We start from the raw sequence: 16,238 nt of genomic DNA, 5'->3' as shown, positions 1-16,238 counted from the left end.
TCAGAGGTGCTAAGGGACCGGCCCAAGGTAACCAGGAAGGTGCCAGTTCGACCCCCAGGCTGCCCCCACTTCCTGGATCGATGTCTTGGCTCCAGCCAGGGCCCCGTTGCCCATGGTGTCCTGAAGTCACACCCACTCGCTTCCCATCTCTGGGACTCTTGTCCCCAGCTGACCTCTGGCCACCAGGCGTGACATTTCACGGGAGGGTCGGTACTCTTCTCCCCCGGCTACCCCTCCTTTTGCATTGTCCTTTTGCATTGTCTCGACTCCTAAACCGTCGTGTTTATTGAAGGTAATCTATGTTTTACCCGTGTCCCACATTCTCAGGCCATTCTCCACACAGCAGCTGGGTGATCCTTTTAAAATATGTCAGATCATGTCACTTCTCTAATTAAAACTCTCCAACGGCTTCTCATATCACCCCATCAAGGCCAAGTTCTCAATGGCCTGACAAGACCCTGAATGATCTGGCGATTAGCTCCGTGTCTATAAATAATACACGTGTGCACTCTATCGATTTTCCAAGCGTGGACACTAAGTGCCGGCTTCCTGGCTGGGGGGGAGAGGGGGGTTGGGCCCCGCTCTCCTCCCTCCACATTGTCACACCACAGTCATGTCGTGTTCGGGGTTATGTCGTAGGACAACGGACTGCTAAAGAGGATAATGCGACTGGGGTCAGATTCCTGGGCTCGAGTCCTGGCCCTGCCACGTGCTCCGTGGTTACTTCACCTTGTGGCCCAGGTGCCCCGCACATAAGGTGGGAAAGTTTCGAGTGCACCTCCCGCAAGGGGTTTATGAGGGCAAAGGAGCTATTTCATGAGAAGACCTCACTCAGCACGAGCCCCGGGTGCAGGAGAGGCTGGTGGTGACGGTGATGTCACGCACCGTGTGGTGCTGTAACGTTTCTGTCCTTGGACAGCTTTCTGCCTTTTCTGGAGTTAATGATTTGTTTTTTTGGTTTTTTCAATTGCGTTTCTATCTACGTGTCTGTCATAGCCAGTTCTTCAACACCTTTTCGACAGAGCCCCTCACAATACTATTTCCTGTGTGATTCAACAAACCAGACCATCTACCATTTCCCCTTCATTCTCTCTTCTGGGACTCGACCCCCTCCCCCAGATGTCTGTCCACTCCCCTAGTCTGCTCCGGGCGCTCTCAGGACTCGTTGGTCATGTCCCTTGACCACGACTCTTTGCGTTTCTCTTGCCGCTGTTCAGTTGTTATTGGATCCCTCTTTGCCAGATTCTATATCGTCTTCTTCCTTGCATTACTATCTCATTTTGCTGGAACGCGTCCTTCGTCCTTTGGTGGCCCTTCCTAAGCGTCCGCGTGTCCGAAAAGGACTATTCTCCCCTCATACTTGACTGATAGTTTGGCTGACTGTAGAGTTCTAGGTTAAAAATAATTCTCCAAAGAATGACAAAGATCTCTATGTATTCTTTGAAATTATTTCCAGCATGCATTGTTAACTGAAAGAAGCAATGTGCAGAAAGCGAAAATAGCACGCAGTCCCTTATGTGAGAAGGGTGGGGATTTCTCCGCATTTGGGTGAACAAAGCCTGCAGAGCAAATGGAGTGTGGATGTGAGTGGAAGCAGATTTATCAAGTGTAACTTTTCATACACTTTGGACATGGAACCATGTGACTGCCTTGCCTCTTCAATGAAATAAACTAATAGTTCCTAAGAAAGTAAAATTAAAAGCTATTTTCTACCATAATTTAAGAATTTTTTCCCATTTTATTCCAGCTTTCAGGATTGCTTTGAGAATTTTGATGCGTTGTGTATTTTCAGTATCTTGTATGGTCTCTGCTTTTACTCTCTAGAAGCTTTTAGAACCTTCTCTTGATCTTTAGCGTTCTGGATCCCCCCGCCCCCCATATATTGAGCATTCATTGGGTTCGTTGGATCTGAAAAACATGTATCCTAAAATTCTGGGGAATGTTCTGAATTTTCCCTTCTCCATCGTTTCCTCTGTCTCTTTTACAGCAGCTCCTTTGTTGAGAATAACTTCCTTTTCATTCCCATTCTCTAGCTTTTTTCTCTTGGTGATACTTTGTGGGAGATTACTCAACTGTATTCTTCCACTCCTTCTACTAGACTTATCTATTCTATATTTCATTTCAAAAAGGTGGGTTTTTTTTTTTTTTGGCTGTTATTCTTGGTTCCCTTTTTATGGCATTGTCTCTGATTCTCAAATGTAGCACCTTTTCTTGTCATTCTGAGGATATTAATTTGTTATTGTTGTTTTCTCCAAAACTTTTTTTCTTCTTTTTGTCCGCTGCGTTATGGTCTGTTTCTTTTTGTCCTTTGTTGCAGCCTCTTTTATCTTAAAGCCTCTTGCAGATGTGTGGTGATCCTTGGCTATCCACTCAGAGAATGAGGCACTAAAACATTATGAGAACAATTTGGGCAAAGGCCAGGAGGTGACATGGCACAAGATGGGACCAGGACAGCATTGGGGGTGCAGCAGAGTGGCTGAAGTTCTGACACCGGGCACTAAGTAGCTCCTCAGGGCACAGGCACACAGCCTGGATTGGAGCTCAGGTCCCTGGTCTGCAAGGCCAGTGCCCTGGACAGTGTCAGTATTGGAAGGAAATGTTGCCTAATGCTATCAAACCAGACCTCCGTAAGTTGGTTCCCATAGGTAGAGTTTTGTTTTTGATTAAGGATTGAGAAGAACGTTGAAAATTAATACGAGATTTATAACAGGACAGAGTAATCTCTAATGTCCCTACAGCCTGGACAAGGGAACTGGTCATTATGATATTCTTTTACTGAGAGTGGAATAAGGTATCAAATTAGGTGAGCAAACAAAGGGAGTTATAGAAATAAAATTTTCGTAGCTTTACCCGTCAAGGATAATTCACTTACTTGTTTGGAACACTCTCTAAAATCTGAGCCATGAAACAACTATGAGATCCCTGGAGAGTTTAGGTAGGCAGAATGTGATATGGTCTTGGCAGCGGGTAAACTCTTGGATCAGCAAGTACGTAAGAGCCAGAGCTGCTCAGGGCCTCCCCTGGAGTATTGCATCGCAATGCTTCCACCCACTTCTTGGCTTGGGGGAGTAAATGAAAAATCACACCGTGGTCGTGATGATAGAAACCTACAGGATCTAACGTTTTGTTTTGCTCTTAAGCTCCATCTCATAAGTTTATCTATTTTTTTAAGCCATCATCCTTGACTTAATTTTATTTTTCACTTCCTTTTATGAAATCTCTTAGGCATGGGGGAAGACGCGGACGTTTCCAGGTTGACAGAAAGATTCAGTTTCCATGCTGACCGAACATCTGTTGTGTCTCTACCCTGGATGCCCTAGGATACTGCTTTAAGTTACCCCAGGTGTATTTTAACACCATCCAGAGCAGGGCTGGTTGCTAGGACTTTCCGCAGCGAGGGCAGCACTCCGTCTCCGTGCTGTGTACGTGGTGGCCTCTAGCCCCGTGTGGCAGCTGAGCACCTGAAATGTGGCCCGTGCCAGTGAGGAACTGCATCTTAAGTGTTACTTAATTTTAATTCGTTTGCATTTCAGTAGCCACCGCGGCTAGTGGCCACCGGATTGGCAGCAGAGGTTCAGAGCAGTGATTTATTCTCTGTTGTAATACAGCGTGATAGAGGTGTGTTCCATAATGCAGAACAGGGCTCCGTGTCACTTGTGGCCAGGCGCCGAGGAGGAGCGTACCGGGGGTGTGGGGGCAGGACCGGCCGACCGCCGGAAGTCTCCATGGACGGTGTCTCCATGGACAGAAGTCTCCACGGACACTCCATGGACGGGTGTCTCCATGGAAGGAGCACCATCAGCCTTCTTAAGTTGGGGGACCGCAGACAGCTTATCACATCTGAGCCCCATGGTTAGAGTCACGAGTTGTGCCCGGGAAACGCAGGGCAGGTGGCCTGGTACACGGTGGGCGCTAACTGAGCCCCGGTGGTTTTCTGCCTTCTGGTGGCTGTGTCCACCTCCGGAAAGAGACAGTGGGGGCACTTGACTGGCCAGGACGTGTCCAGAACCGCTCTTCCAGGGGCGGGGGTGCAGCACCCCCTTCCCAGGAGGCGGCCGAGAGGAGGAAGAGCAGACCGTAGGAATGGAAACCCCAGGAAGGCGGGTCCCTGCGTGCAGGGTCACCGACGGCCCTGGGGCTGGTTGGTGACTCTGAGTGAGCGCACAGACATTGGCCGCTTCAGCGCCACAACCCTGCAGCTCCCGTAGAATCTAGAGCACGTGTGCAGCTGAACAGAGGGACGCAAAGGACCCTCTGTTTTCAGCAGCGTTTTTGCTTCTTGGCCTTGGATTTGAGGATTAAGAGCAAGATGCCAGCAGACTTTCCAGGCTGTCGGGCAGCGACTCCTCGGGGCTGCGGTCCCCACGCTGGAGACCATGGCCACCCCACCTGGCCTTGTCCCGTGTGGTGTATCTCCAGGCTTACCTGACCTCTCAGGAGCCACTCAATTACCTGCCCATTTGTCACATGAAGCGGTGGCCTCACGGCCCTCCCCTGTCGTCTCGGTTTCTCACGTTCTTTCTCTTACTTTTCTTGTAAGGGGTTTCCCGGTTTCCCTGGTCCCCGCAGTGCGGACATTCAGACATTCGGGGAACAGCTCTCTGCTGGGGGAAAGACTTCCCTGTGTGTTGTAGATTTAACAGCATCCCTGGCTTTTCTCCCGGGTGACAAACAGAATGGCCCAGACATTGGCAGGTGCCCCGGGGATGAGACGGCCCCATGGAGAAGCATGTTTGGCATTTTCCTACTGCTGCCCCGGCTCCGTGGCTGAGCTGAGCCCTGCTCGCCTCGGCCCCGCAAACCCGACCTTCGCTCAGCCCTGACCCTGGGCCCCATTGCCCCATGGGGGCAGGGAACACGGGCTGGCCCACCCCTGCTCTGCGCCCAGTTTCCCCATCTCCTGCTCCCAGAAGTCAGCAGGTGCATCATGCCCTGGAGGGCCCGGGTGGAAGGTCCTGGGAGCAGCTGCGGACTCAGGAAGCTGGGACATCAGCTGCAAATTCGGTGACTCTTCGCCGTGTTCCAGAGTGCGCTCGAGTGGGTGGCGGGGGCCGGGAGGGTGTGGAGAGTCTACAAGGCGGGCACCGGAACAGACCTTGAATTCTCTCCTCCTTCAGCAGGAACTTCTTGCTGCCTAGGGAAGATGGGTTGGCATGAAGGTGGGAGCTGGTGAGAGCGATCTTTTGAGTGAAAAATCCTACAGGGCCGAGTGGCTCCTTTCTGCCCATCGGAGATCCCTTTTCCCACCAACCTCGGGTATGCTTCAGGCCAACACGGGTCACGTCAAGCCTCGCTCCGCTGGGCCACGGAGCAGGGATGCAGGAATTGAGTCGGCTGGGGCAGCCGAGACTTGCCTTTCCCTCCAGGAAAAGGCCCGAGGCCATGGCTCAGGCACGCCAGGGATAGCGTGGTGTCCACAAGGCCGCTGCCGAGAGCCGCCGGGCCCAGAGGTCGCGCAGCGCCAGGGCCGGCGTTCCGGCCATTGGGGGTCACGTCCCGCACTGGCTCTGCCTCGTGCCTGCTGGCTTCGTGCTGGGGAGACTGAGGACGGGGGGATTGCTGCCAGGAGCTGCCTGGACGCAGAGCCAGGCCTTTGCTCCGGTGAGTCTGCCGTCGTCCTGTCACCTGAGGGTGGCATTTCCGTGGGTGCCCGCTGGCTGGGAGAAGGAGAGCAGCCTGGGAGGGGCATCAGGACAGGAAGTGGCCAGGCCTGGAATGACGCTCCCATCCAGCCTGGGGCCCCCCAGACGACGAGGAGCCCGCGCTGCCACATGGTCCCGTGAGAGCCAGACCTCCCCAGTGCACCTGCCTGCACGGCTCCCTCACTCGAAATCCCAGGTGTGCTGCAGGAGGAGGGATGGGGGAGACCACACCTCAGCCTTGCCGGCGGGGGCGGTGCCGGTGGCCCACCAGGGTCCCCCTGGAGAAGGGGGCCGGGAGCGGGCAGCAGGAGGACCAGCCACGGCACATTTCCACGGGGTTACAATTGTCCCCGCACCTCCTCCGCCGACTGAGCCACCCAGGCGCCCCTGTCCCCGCGTCTCCTAAAAGGCACGTTGCTTCGCTGTTCGCAGCTGAACTCCTTCAACTAGATCCCTAGACTGTGGTCCTGTGCAGGGTCCCTGCCCGGTGCCCTGGTGCCGTGGCCGCGCCCAGCACGACGCTTGTTCTTGAGAAAGTGCCCTGCAGCCTGTGTGTCTCCATTCTTCTCCCGGGGACAGAAAATCGGCAGTGTCCCAACACTCTTCCGCCCTCTGCCCTCTCCATTCCCTTGGCCTGAGGGCGTGCGGGGACCCTCAGGCTACAGGGGTGAGGCCGGAATACTACATGTTAATGTTCTGTGTCGGTCATATTCCCCTCCGTGGCTTAGACCTCCAGCCTCCACTGTCACGTACCATTTGTGAAGGAAGACACGGTAAGCTGTCCCTCTCGCCAACTGAAAATTCAGCGTTAGGATTCCTTTCGGCTTCATAGGTCTTTTCCACTTGGGTATTTAGTGCGTGGTTTGTTTGTTTTTGTTTTGTTTTGTTTTTGTTTTTTGGGTGTTTTTTTTTTTTTTTTTGGTTTGGTTTGAACAGTGTCACTACTTTAGTGTATTTTTTCTTTCATAAAGATTTTTCCAACTTTCCCCGAATGGGACGCGGTCGTTCATAATTATACTGAGTGGTAAACAGAGCGGGTGCACCGCCTGGCACACTGGCAGGCCGGACCCCAGGCCATCCAGTTACTGACCTGTTAAAATGACATCACGTGGCAAAGTGTAAGGGGGGGAGCCCCCGGGTGGCTCAGTCTGCGAAGCGTCCGACTTCGGCTCAGGTCATGATCTTGGGGTTTATGGGTTCGAGCCCCACATCGGGCTCCGTGCTGACAGCTCGGAGCCCGGAGCCTGCTTCGGATTCCGTGTCTCCCTTCTCTCTGCCCCTCCCCCACTTGTGCTCTGTCTCTGTCTCTCTCTCTCTCTCTCTCTCTCTCAAATAAACAAACTTAAGTTAAAAAAAAAATCCGACTGAGTAATTTGAAGATCTAACCAGCTTCATGCTACCGTTCATGAATGGGCAGTGCCCTCTGCAAGTAGAAAGGAGCTCTGAAGAGCTGAACAAAGCCGGTTTGTCTAGGCAGAAGGGGCGGGAAAGGGAACTCTCTGGCAAAGACACCCGATTGTCTCAGGCAAGGCCGCCTTCGCGTGGAGGCGGCAGGGATCCATCTGGCAGGTCACTTCCCAGTGCTGAGCTACTATCACCAGCTGAGGCTACGCTCCCGACAGAGGCCGGAACCACAGTTCGGTCGGGGGCTGAGTCTTGCTTTGCTGACACGGGGCTTAGCACACGTGTCGCCATCGGGGGCCTGTTGTCCCTTTTTTGACGCACGTAACAAACGCCATCGCTTGTGTAGTTGTGATTAATTCTGCTTATTCAGTTTTGTATCCAGCTCCTTAAAATTTTTGAGTTATTCCGAGTGAAGATACACCCGGCCCCAGGAGGACTTCATAGACAGGGTCAGGCTTCCTTCCTTAGGCCCGTGCCGTGTTCTCTGTGGATGGTTTCTTTCTTTAGGAGACGTAGAAGGGGCAGCCCTGTGGCTCGCCGGGTCTGGGACGTGGTCCTTCGCTGTCTGGAAGCTTTAATTCCTCGTCTGTAGGACGAAGACAGGGGTCAGTGGGGGGCTCCTGAGAAGGGGCCTCCCCTGCCAGTGGTCAATACGCTCCCCCTCACCTCCCCTTCCTCCTGAGAAGCCTCGCGGCCTGTGCGGCTCCCGCCCCGGGCCCGAGATGTGCACCTAGTGCCCCCCACTCCTCCTGTCACGCTCGTCCCCTGCGTCGCTGTTTCCTTTTAGCGGCTCTAGTCTCCCCATCAGACGATGTGCTCTCAGGGGGCTGCACCAGGCCCCACCTCTGGGGGACCCCCAGACCCGGCCTCCAGGAGTCACTCAGGAATCACCTGTGAATGAACCCTGTCGGGGCTCAAACAAGAATTCCTCGGCGGTGTGGTGGGACTGCTCTCCTCACTGACACGAAAACCTGTGGATGTGGTCTTTTTCTGCGGGTAGTTGGGTGTGCCTCTGTCGGGATCCACGTGTGGATTACATAGACTGGCTTTCACGGATAAGCCCCTAAATCCCGGAACCTCATCAGCTGTCACCGTAGGTCAGGAGATAGAATTGTTCCGTCTCCATATCGATAAGCTGGTCAGACTTGATCGGCAAGAGGCCACAGCTGTCCCGGGGCCACACTGGACTCAGCCGCCAAAGCCAGGTCTGTGTTAGTTGCTTTTGGGTTTCTGGGCACGATGGGTGCTTTCAGTAAGGTGGATGGCATTGTGGGAAATCCCCCAGAAACCAGCGAAATAAAATTTCCTACTGATCCCCATGATTGGCGGTATTTTGTACACCCGTAAGAAAACACAACGTAGAGGGTCAGAGTTGGACTCTGGGTCAGAAGACCCGGGTCTGCGGTCTGATGTCCCCATTTTCTGACTTTGCCACCTCGGACAATCCACACGGCCCCTCGGCGTTCCCATCTCTGAAGTGGAGGTGATGATGTACGGTCACGAGGACCAGATGGGGGGATACACACGTGACGCTCGGGACAGGGACTCCTGCCGCTCATCAGGACCCCCACGTCTCCCCTACACACCCTTCTGAAACGAGGCAAGGGTGGTGTGGCCACAGATCACGTGTGTTCAGTGGCCACTTGCCTGCCACCCACATTAAAAGAGATCCAGACAGAGAGACAGAGGCTTGGCTCCCGCCCTCAGCTCCAGGCTCCAGGCTCCAGGCTCTGCTCTAGGCTCCAGGCTCTAGGCTCTAGGCTCCATGTTCCAGGCTCTCCTCCAGGTTCTAGGCTCCAAGCTCCAGGCTCCAGGCTCTAGGCTCCAAGCTCTGCTCCAGCTCCAGGCTCCAGGCTCTGCTCCAGGCTCCAGGCTTTCCTCCAGACTCTAGGCTTCAGGCTCCAAGCTGCCTAACTAAGGAAGTGGGTGGGTTTGGGTACCTGGCGACAAACCGCACTCAGCTTTGGCCTCCTTAACTATAAGGAGGGACCGGGGGCTGCCTGTCTCACAGCCTTCACATGGGGCACACGGGAGAAAGTATTTGAGATAATGCACGCGAAGTCTCAAGGGCTTTGCAAATGTAAGATGGCGGTGGCATTGTTGTCAGAAAAGTGCAAAAAAGATGCTTCACACCTGGATGTTTCAGGCTGGTTTGTAGCCGCTCCTGAACTTGGAGCAGATGCTCACTGGCCCTGGGAGTTGTGCATTTTTCTTTACGCAGGGCACTCTCTATTTATTTTTTGGTGGTGACGCTGCTTTCTTCTAGAAGCAGGGGAGGGCGCAGGTGCAAGCCTAGTGTGGGAGTCAGGGGAGGTACCAGTGTGGAGGGGAAGTGCCGGAACCGGTGTCTGCAGGCCGCCCTCCTCTGGGCTTCCAGACCTCCAGTTCGTTCAGGTCCTTGAGGGGAGGAGGAAACAGACTAGGATCGCCATCACCATGGCGCCCACAGACCCCCCCCCAACCTTCCAGACTTGGGGGGGCAGCCAGGGCCCAGCCTTCTCCAGTCTTCACTGGCGTCTCTTCATGCCTCGGGTTTCCTACAGTCTGGCCCCGTGTGCCATCTGCAAAGTGCCAGAAAGGTGTAGGTGTTACAAGGCCCCGTCCGACTCGAGAGCGGCTTCTGTCCTTCGCACGTGCAGAGTCCTGTCCCTTACAAAAGGGCGTTACCGGATCAACCCTTTCCTCAAGAGCAAAAGAAGAGCCTGGACCCTTCCACCTTTACTTGGACTTGCCGTCAAGGCCTCTCTCTGGCTGTCTGCCCTCTCTTGCGTTCTGTGGATGCTAACTGCACAGCAAACGTGCAAAGACCACCGGTGCCTCGTGGGGGCTGGGGCTCAGGTCAGCCTGTCACCTAGATGGTTCCAGCCCCTCAGCTGGGGATGCTGACTACAGCCTCTCTGAAGTAAGTACCTGTTGCGTTGCTGGACCAACTTTGAGAAGACAAAGCACGTTGGGCTGGGATTGAGGGTGGTCGATGGCACCTCAGATCAACGGCCCTCAAACCGTGGCCTCCAGACACAGTACCCACGCCACTTGGAACGCGTTAAGAATGCGGCTTCTCGGTGTCCCTGCTCCTGAATCAGAGCCTCTGGGGGTGAGCCCGCCCTCCAGGTGATTCTCACGCACACCCAAGCTTAGAAGGTCCGCCTCAGATAAGCTGATGCCACTGGGGGTCTGATCACAGAGCCGGAGAATAGCGTTGACGCTAATATTCCTGATTAGAACACTATGGCTTTTTCCTGCCCAAGCGCCCGAGGACTGGATGAGTTCTTTCAGCCACAGAGAGGAGTATTATCATGACCTTCAGGCTGGCGAGGCCGCTGCTGAGAAGATGCCCTTTCTGAGAGCCTCCCCGCTCCCCGGACAAGAGGCTGGGGTGGCCTCCCACCCCGGGGGGCGGCCTCTGGGCACACAGCACGCACTCGGTTGTGGTGAGGGAGCGAGCGAGTTCGTGGAGGGATGGACAGATGGGTCGCGTTAGCCCTACTTCAGGAACATGTGAACCTTCAGTTACTTTGAAGCCAGAGCAGGAGTCCAGAGGTCAACAGTGGTCACCTATGCGTGAGTGAAGATTTACCAGAAAGCTGTGGCCAGCGGGATCGAATTCGGCCAGGGGTTGAGCCCCTGCAGGGTGCAGGTCGGTTATCTGGGCCAGCACAGTGAGTCGCCCTGTCCCCTTTCATGTAATAGGACATGGAAGGAGCGGAAAAGCAGGCGGCTTTCTGCCCCTGCCCCGGTCACCTGACGTTTGCTCCCTCTTCCTGGCTCCCTGTTTTTGGTGACCTCTTCTCTCTTGTGTTTCTCCGTTGACTCTCCGTGTTATGTGTGCACTTGGAAAAAATCTCTGAGTGATCCAGGTGAGGGGGCTTTGGTTTCATCGGGCGGCGTGGGGGCGATTAGGTTGCTCTGCCCGCTGCCGGCACAGTGAGCTAGCATGCCCTAAAAAGGCATGCACGGTGTCCAGGCAAGCGCTCCTGAGGTTGGTGGCACTCTCCCAGGGGCTGAAGAAACTTGGACCGTGTTTGTAGAACATTCTATTGTGTGGCTTCCCTGTTGGGGCACAGGGTTCGGACTGGAGGAAGTTAGGTGTGTTATTAATATACCCTGCCAGGTGCAAAAAATAGCTGTCTTTGCCTGACCTTAACCTCACGTATGAGCCATGGTTCTGGAGAGCCGTGTGCACACCAGGAGCCACTGCAAACATCTGGGGGGGTGGGGTCAAGGGGGTTGGAGGGGCGTGCAGGTGGAAATTGAAATGAAGAAATGCAGACGTGTGCCTTTGCCCCAGAAAGTTTAGCTAGACTGATCTTCGAGAGAAGTCATAACCTGTCCTGAGCAATGTTTTTCATTAACTAAATCACAGACTTTGTATGGGTTTCCCAGTTTTTTGAGCAAAGTCTTTTTTCTGTCCTAGGATCCATTCATGCGGTGACCCCACGTTGCATCTTGTCACGCTGTCCCTTTGTCTCCCGCAGTCTGTGACGGTTTCTCTACTTTCCTCGTCTTGCATGATGACCTGGGCACTTCTGGAAAGTAGCAGATAGGTATTCTGTGGAATGTTCTCATTCTGGATTTGCCTGGTTAGACTGAGGTTATGGATTTGAGGGAAGAATTTCATGGAGGTGAAGTGCCCTCTTGCTCACATCACATCGGGGGATGCATGATGGCACACGACTTATCACTGACGGTGTTGACCTGGACCGCTGGGCTAAGGGGGGGGGGTCTGCCAGGTTCCTCCACCGTACAGGTACTTCCCCCCCCCCCAGCTCTGTTCCCTGCAAGCGAGTTCCTCCTAAGTCCAGCCCCACTCGGACAGAGGACTTCAGCTCCATGTCCTGAAAGAATGTGTGATCCTAGGTTGAAACCTTCACCATAATTAGTAAATTTCAGATTGATATCTTTGAGGCTGTGCAAATGTCCTGTGCCATCCTCAAGTCCGTCAGTGGACTTCTGTAAGTGTGAATGCCAAAACCAGATTACTTGGTGAGACCAGTGAACCCGAGAGCAGGGATTGGGAAGCCCTTGAATGTGTTGTGGTACCTGACGTGGCCTGATTGTGACCCAACCCTGTGGCCGTTGCCTTTTTCCCTCACTGCTGGGACGCCGGCTGGCTCTCTGGGTCTTGCTAGCACCCTTCTGTGTTCTGCTCACTGCTGTGGATGTGGGTACCCCAAACCTTCCTTCCCCACTCCCAGAGGCCCTTCTCCTACTTTCACCGGAGCAGCAGAAAGGGACAGGTCCATGGGGCGCCTGGGTGGCTTAGTCGGTTGAGCATCCGACTTTGGCTCAGGTCATGATCTCATGGTTCGTGAGTTTGAGCCCCACGCCGGGCTCTGTGCTGACAGCTCAGAGCCTGGAGCCTGCTTCGGATTCTGTGTCTCCCTGTCTCTCTCTCTGCCCGTTCCGTGTTCATGCTCTGTCTCTCTCTCAAAAATAAATAAACATTAGAAAAGTTGTTTAAATACTTTATTGCTAAAAACTGCTGTCACCTGAGCTCTCAGCGAGTTAGAATCCTCTTGCGGGAGGAGTATCTTGCCTCGAAGTTCACGGCCGCTGACTGATCAGGGTGGTGGCTGTGGCAATTCCCCAAAATAAGACAACAGTGGAGTTTGTGGCCTCGAATGACTTCTCCTCACAAACGATTTCTCTGTAGCACGTGATGCCGTTTGACGCCATTTTACGCACAGTAGGAATCGTTCGACACCGGAGTCCGTCCTCTCAAACACAGCCACGGCTCTATCAGCTAAGTGTATGCATCTTCCAGATCCTTTGTGGTCACGTCAACAGTCTTCACGGCATCGTCACCGGCGGCAGATTCCGTCTCAAGAAACCACTTCCCCAAGAAGCAACTCCTCCTCCGTCCAAGATTTCCCCCAAGACCGCGGCCACACATTCAGTCCCATCATCAGGCTCCGCTTGCAATTCTGGTTCTCTTGCTGTTTCCACCCCATCGGCAGCGACTTCCTCCACGGGAGGCTTGGACCCTCCATGTTGTCCGTGTGGGTTAGAATCAACTTCTTCCAAACTCTTGTGAATGTTGGTATTTTGACCTCTTCCCGTGAATTGTGAATGTTCTCAATATAAAACATAGAGAGTGATGAATCCTTTCCAGAAGGGTTTCGGTTTACCTTGCCCAGATCCCTCAGAGGAATCACGATGACGCTTGTAGCCTCATGAAATGTAAAGACTTGAAAGTCAAAACGACCCCCCGATGCACGGGCTGCAGAATGGGTTCTGTGATAGCTGGCAGGAAAACAGCATTCGTCTCGTTGTCCTTCTCCATCGGAGCTCTTGGGTGACCCAGTACGTTGTCAGTGAGCACTAATATTTTGAAAGGAGTCTCTTTTTTTGTTCTGAGCCGTGGGTCTCAACAGTGAGATTAAAATATTTGGAAAACCACGTCGTGAAGAGACGTGCGCTCATCCAGGCTGTGCCATTCTGCCTACGGAGCACTGGTGGAGTATATTTCCCATAATTCTGAAGGGCCCCAGGATTTTCCGGACGGTGAACGGGCACTGGCATCAATGTCAAGTCCCCGGTCGCACCGGCCCCTGGTAAGAGAGCCTGTCCCCTGGGGCTCTGGAGCCAGGCGTTGACGTCTGCTCTCCGACGTGACAACCCTCGATCATGTTTCCTTCCAGCAGAAGGCCGCTCCGTCCACACCGCCCGTCTGTTGTTTAGGGCAGCCGCCCCCACCTTCGTCCTGCCGGGTCTCCCGGAGCACTTGCCGCAGCTCCGGCACGAGCACTCGCAGCCTCACCTTACACTTGCACTTCTGTGTTACGGACACGCTTCTCTCCCGAACCAACCCCTGCTCGCTCCAGACTTTCCTCCGGCAGCCTCTTCACCTCCCGGCCTTCACAAGGAGCGCCAGGGCCTTGGTCTGGATTGGCCTTTGGCTTACGGGAACGTTGTGGCTGGCTGGGTCTTCTATCCCGACCACCAAAACCTTCTCCGTACCAGCAATAAGGCTGTTTCGCTTTCTTACCATCCGTGTGTTCGCTGGAGTGGCCCTTTTAATTTCCCCGAGAACTCATCTCTCGCGTTCACAACCTGGACGACTGTTCGGTGCGAGAGGCCCCGCTTCCGGCCTGTTTCAGCTTTCCACCGGCCTTCCTCACCGAGCTTCCTCATATCTGGCTTTTGATTGAAAGTGGGAGACGGGCGACCCTTCCTTTCACTTGGACACGTAGAGGCCATCGTAGGGCTGTTAACTGGCCTAATTGCAGTATCGTTGTGTCTCGGGGAACAGGGAGGCCCGAGGAGAGGTGGAGACGAGGCAGTGGCTGGCGGGGGAAGCAGACAGGACACACACAGGACATTTATCGATTCAGTTTTCCGACTTATCTGGGCGCGGTTCGTGGTGTCCCCAGACAATGACAGTAGTCACATCCGAGGTCACGGGTGACAGATCACCACGACAAATATTATAATGAACAAGTTTGAAATATTGCGAGAATTACCCAAATGCGACAGAGACACAAAGTGAGCAGACGCTGTCGGAAAATGGTGCCAGTCGGCTTCCTCGGCACAGGGTTGCCCAAAACCTTCCACTTGTAAAAACTGCAGTATCCGCGAGGCTCAAAAAGCGAAGCGCAATGAAACGGGGTAGGCCTGTAATAGTGAGTGATAGAACATGAGAGAGATCAAAGAAAATGCAGTCCGGACCATTCGAGACGAAATGTCTGGATTGCAGAGAATTACAAGCCTCTCTGTAGAAAGCACCAGGGCTAAGTCACACGCAGCGGAGTTCGCGAGGTTCTCCAGGGGCATCAGGAATGGCATCAGTGCTGGCCTAGGTAGGGCTCTCGCGCTCTCTCTCCCTCAAAAATAAATAATAAACATCAAAAAAAATGTTGTTAATGGGGTCACAACAGTGAGGCCCTGACCCAGTAAGATTCCCGTCCTTATCAGAAGAGACCCTGGGGAGCTCTCCCCTGGGTCATTGAACCACACTTGCTGTCACCTTGAACTTGGATTTCTAGCCTCCAGAACTGTTGCGTAAGCCACCCAGGCAGTGGCATTATGTTATGGCTGCTGGAGCAGACTATGACAGGTGGATACTGTTATTCCCATATAGAAATGACCTGCCGAGTCATTTATCGTAAACCTGCCCACTTATCACACGGCTTTGCCATGGTTGACTTTTTTCACTTTGAATTGTCTCTCTCTCTTTTTTTTTTAATGTTTATTTATTTTTGAGAGAGAGCCAGAGCATGAGCAGGGTAGGGGCAGAGAGAGAGGGAGACACAGAATCTGAAGCAGGCTCCAGGCTCTGAGCTGTCAGCACAGAGCCCGACACGGGGCTCGAACTCACGAACCCGAGATCATGACCTGAGCCGAAGTCGGACGCTTAACCGACCGAGCCACCCAGGCGCCCCTGGATTCTCTTTAGTGTTGATATTTGAAACCTGGTGGCATGAGGATAGGCTAGGTTATGGTGTGGGAGTAAACACCCCAAATCTTCAGAGCCCTGAAACGGCTGAGGTTTCTCTCTGGCCTACACTAGGTGCCCATCATGGGTCTCAGGGGCTCAGTGCGTTAAGCTTCAAGGGCTCCTACTGGGCGACTTCCTTTCTAAGGACTTCTGCCGTCACCCCAGCAGGGGCAGAGGCCACCCACCTGTTCCCTTGCTCTCAGTGCCTCCACCCTGAAGTGACACATCATTTCTGGGCACGAGGGTGGGGACGGTGCCCGGCCGGCTCCTCGAGCCGATGTGAGGACCTCTGTACAAAGTAGGAAAGGAAGGAAGACCCGCCCGACAGGTGCACAGCTGGGCAGGAGAAAGTGCCCCTTCCCTCAGACAGGGCAGCCCCCCAAAGTGGATGTGTGGGGTGGGGAGCAGGGGCCGGATTCCACCCCGGTGGCCCCAGAGCCTGGTGCCGCCATGAGAGGAAGCCGACCAGGCTTTCTAGTAGCCCCTCAACCAGCTCCCAGTGAGTGGGGGGCTCCCCCAGACCCCGGCCCCGGCTGAGGTGGGGAGAGGTCCGCCTTACAAAGGACTCTACCTCCTGGGGTGTTTTCGCGGGGACCCGGGGCCGCTGGCAAGGCCGCGTTTCAGACCGTTCCCGAAGCAGGAACCGCACCTGCTTGTCGATGTTTCCTGGATCTGGGGTAAGAACATACAATCTTCTTCGCCGTTCTGAACTACTGAGGGCAGCTTCTGCGTCTAAACCGGCAACCGAGACAGCG

This window comes from Lynx rufus, unplaced genomic scaffold (assembly GCF_022079265.1).
Source record: "Lynx rufus isolate CCGP_SWC_20201006 ecotype Redwood Valley unplaced genomic scaffold, mLynRuf1.p SCAF_2, whole genome shotgun sequence".
Taxonomy (NCBI): domain Eukaryota; kingdom Metazoa; phylum Chordata; class Mammalia; order Carnivora; family Felidae; genus Lynx; species Lynx rufus.
Note: the sequence above shows the minus strand (reverse complement) of the source record.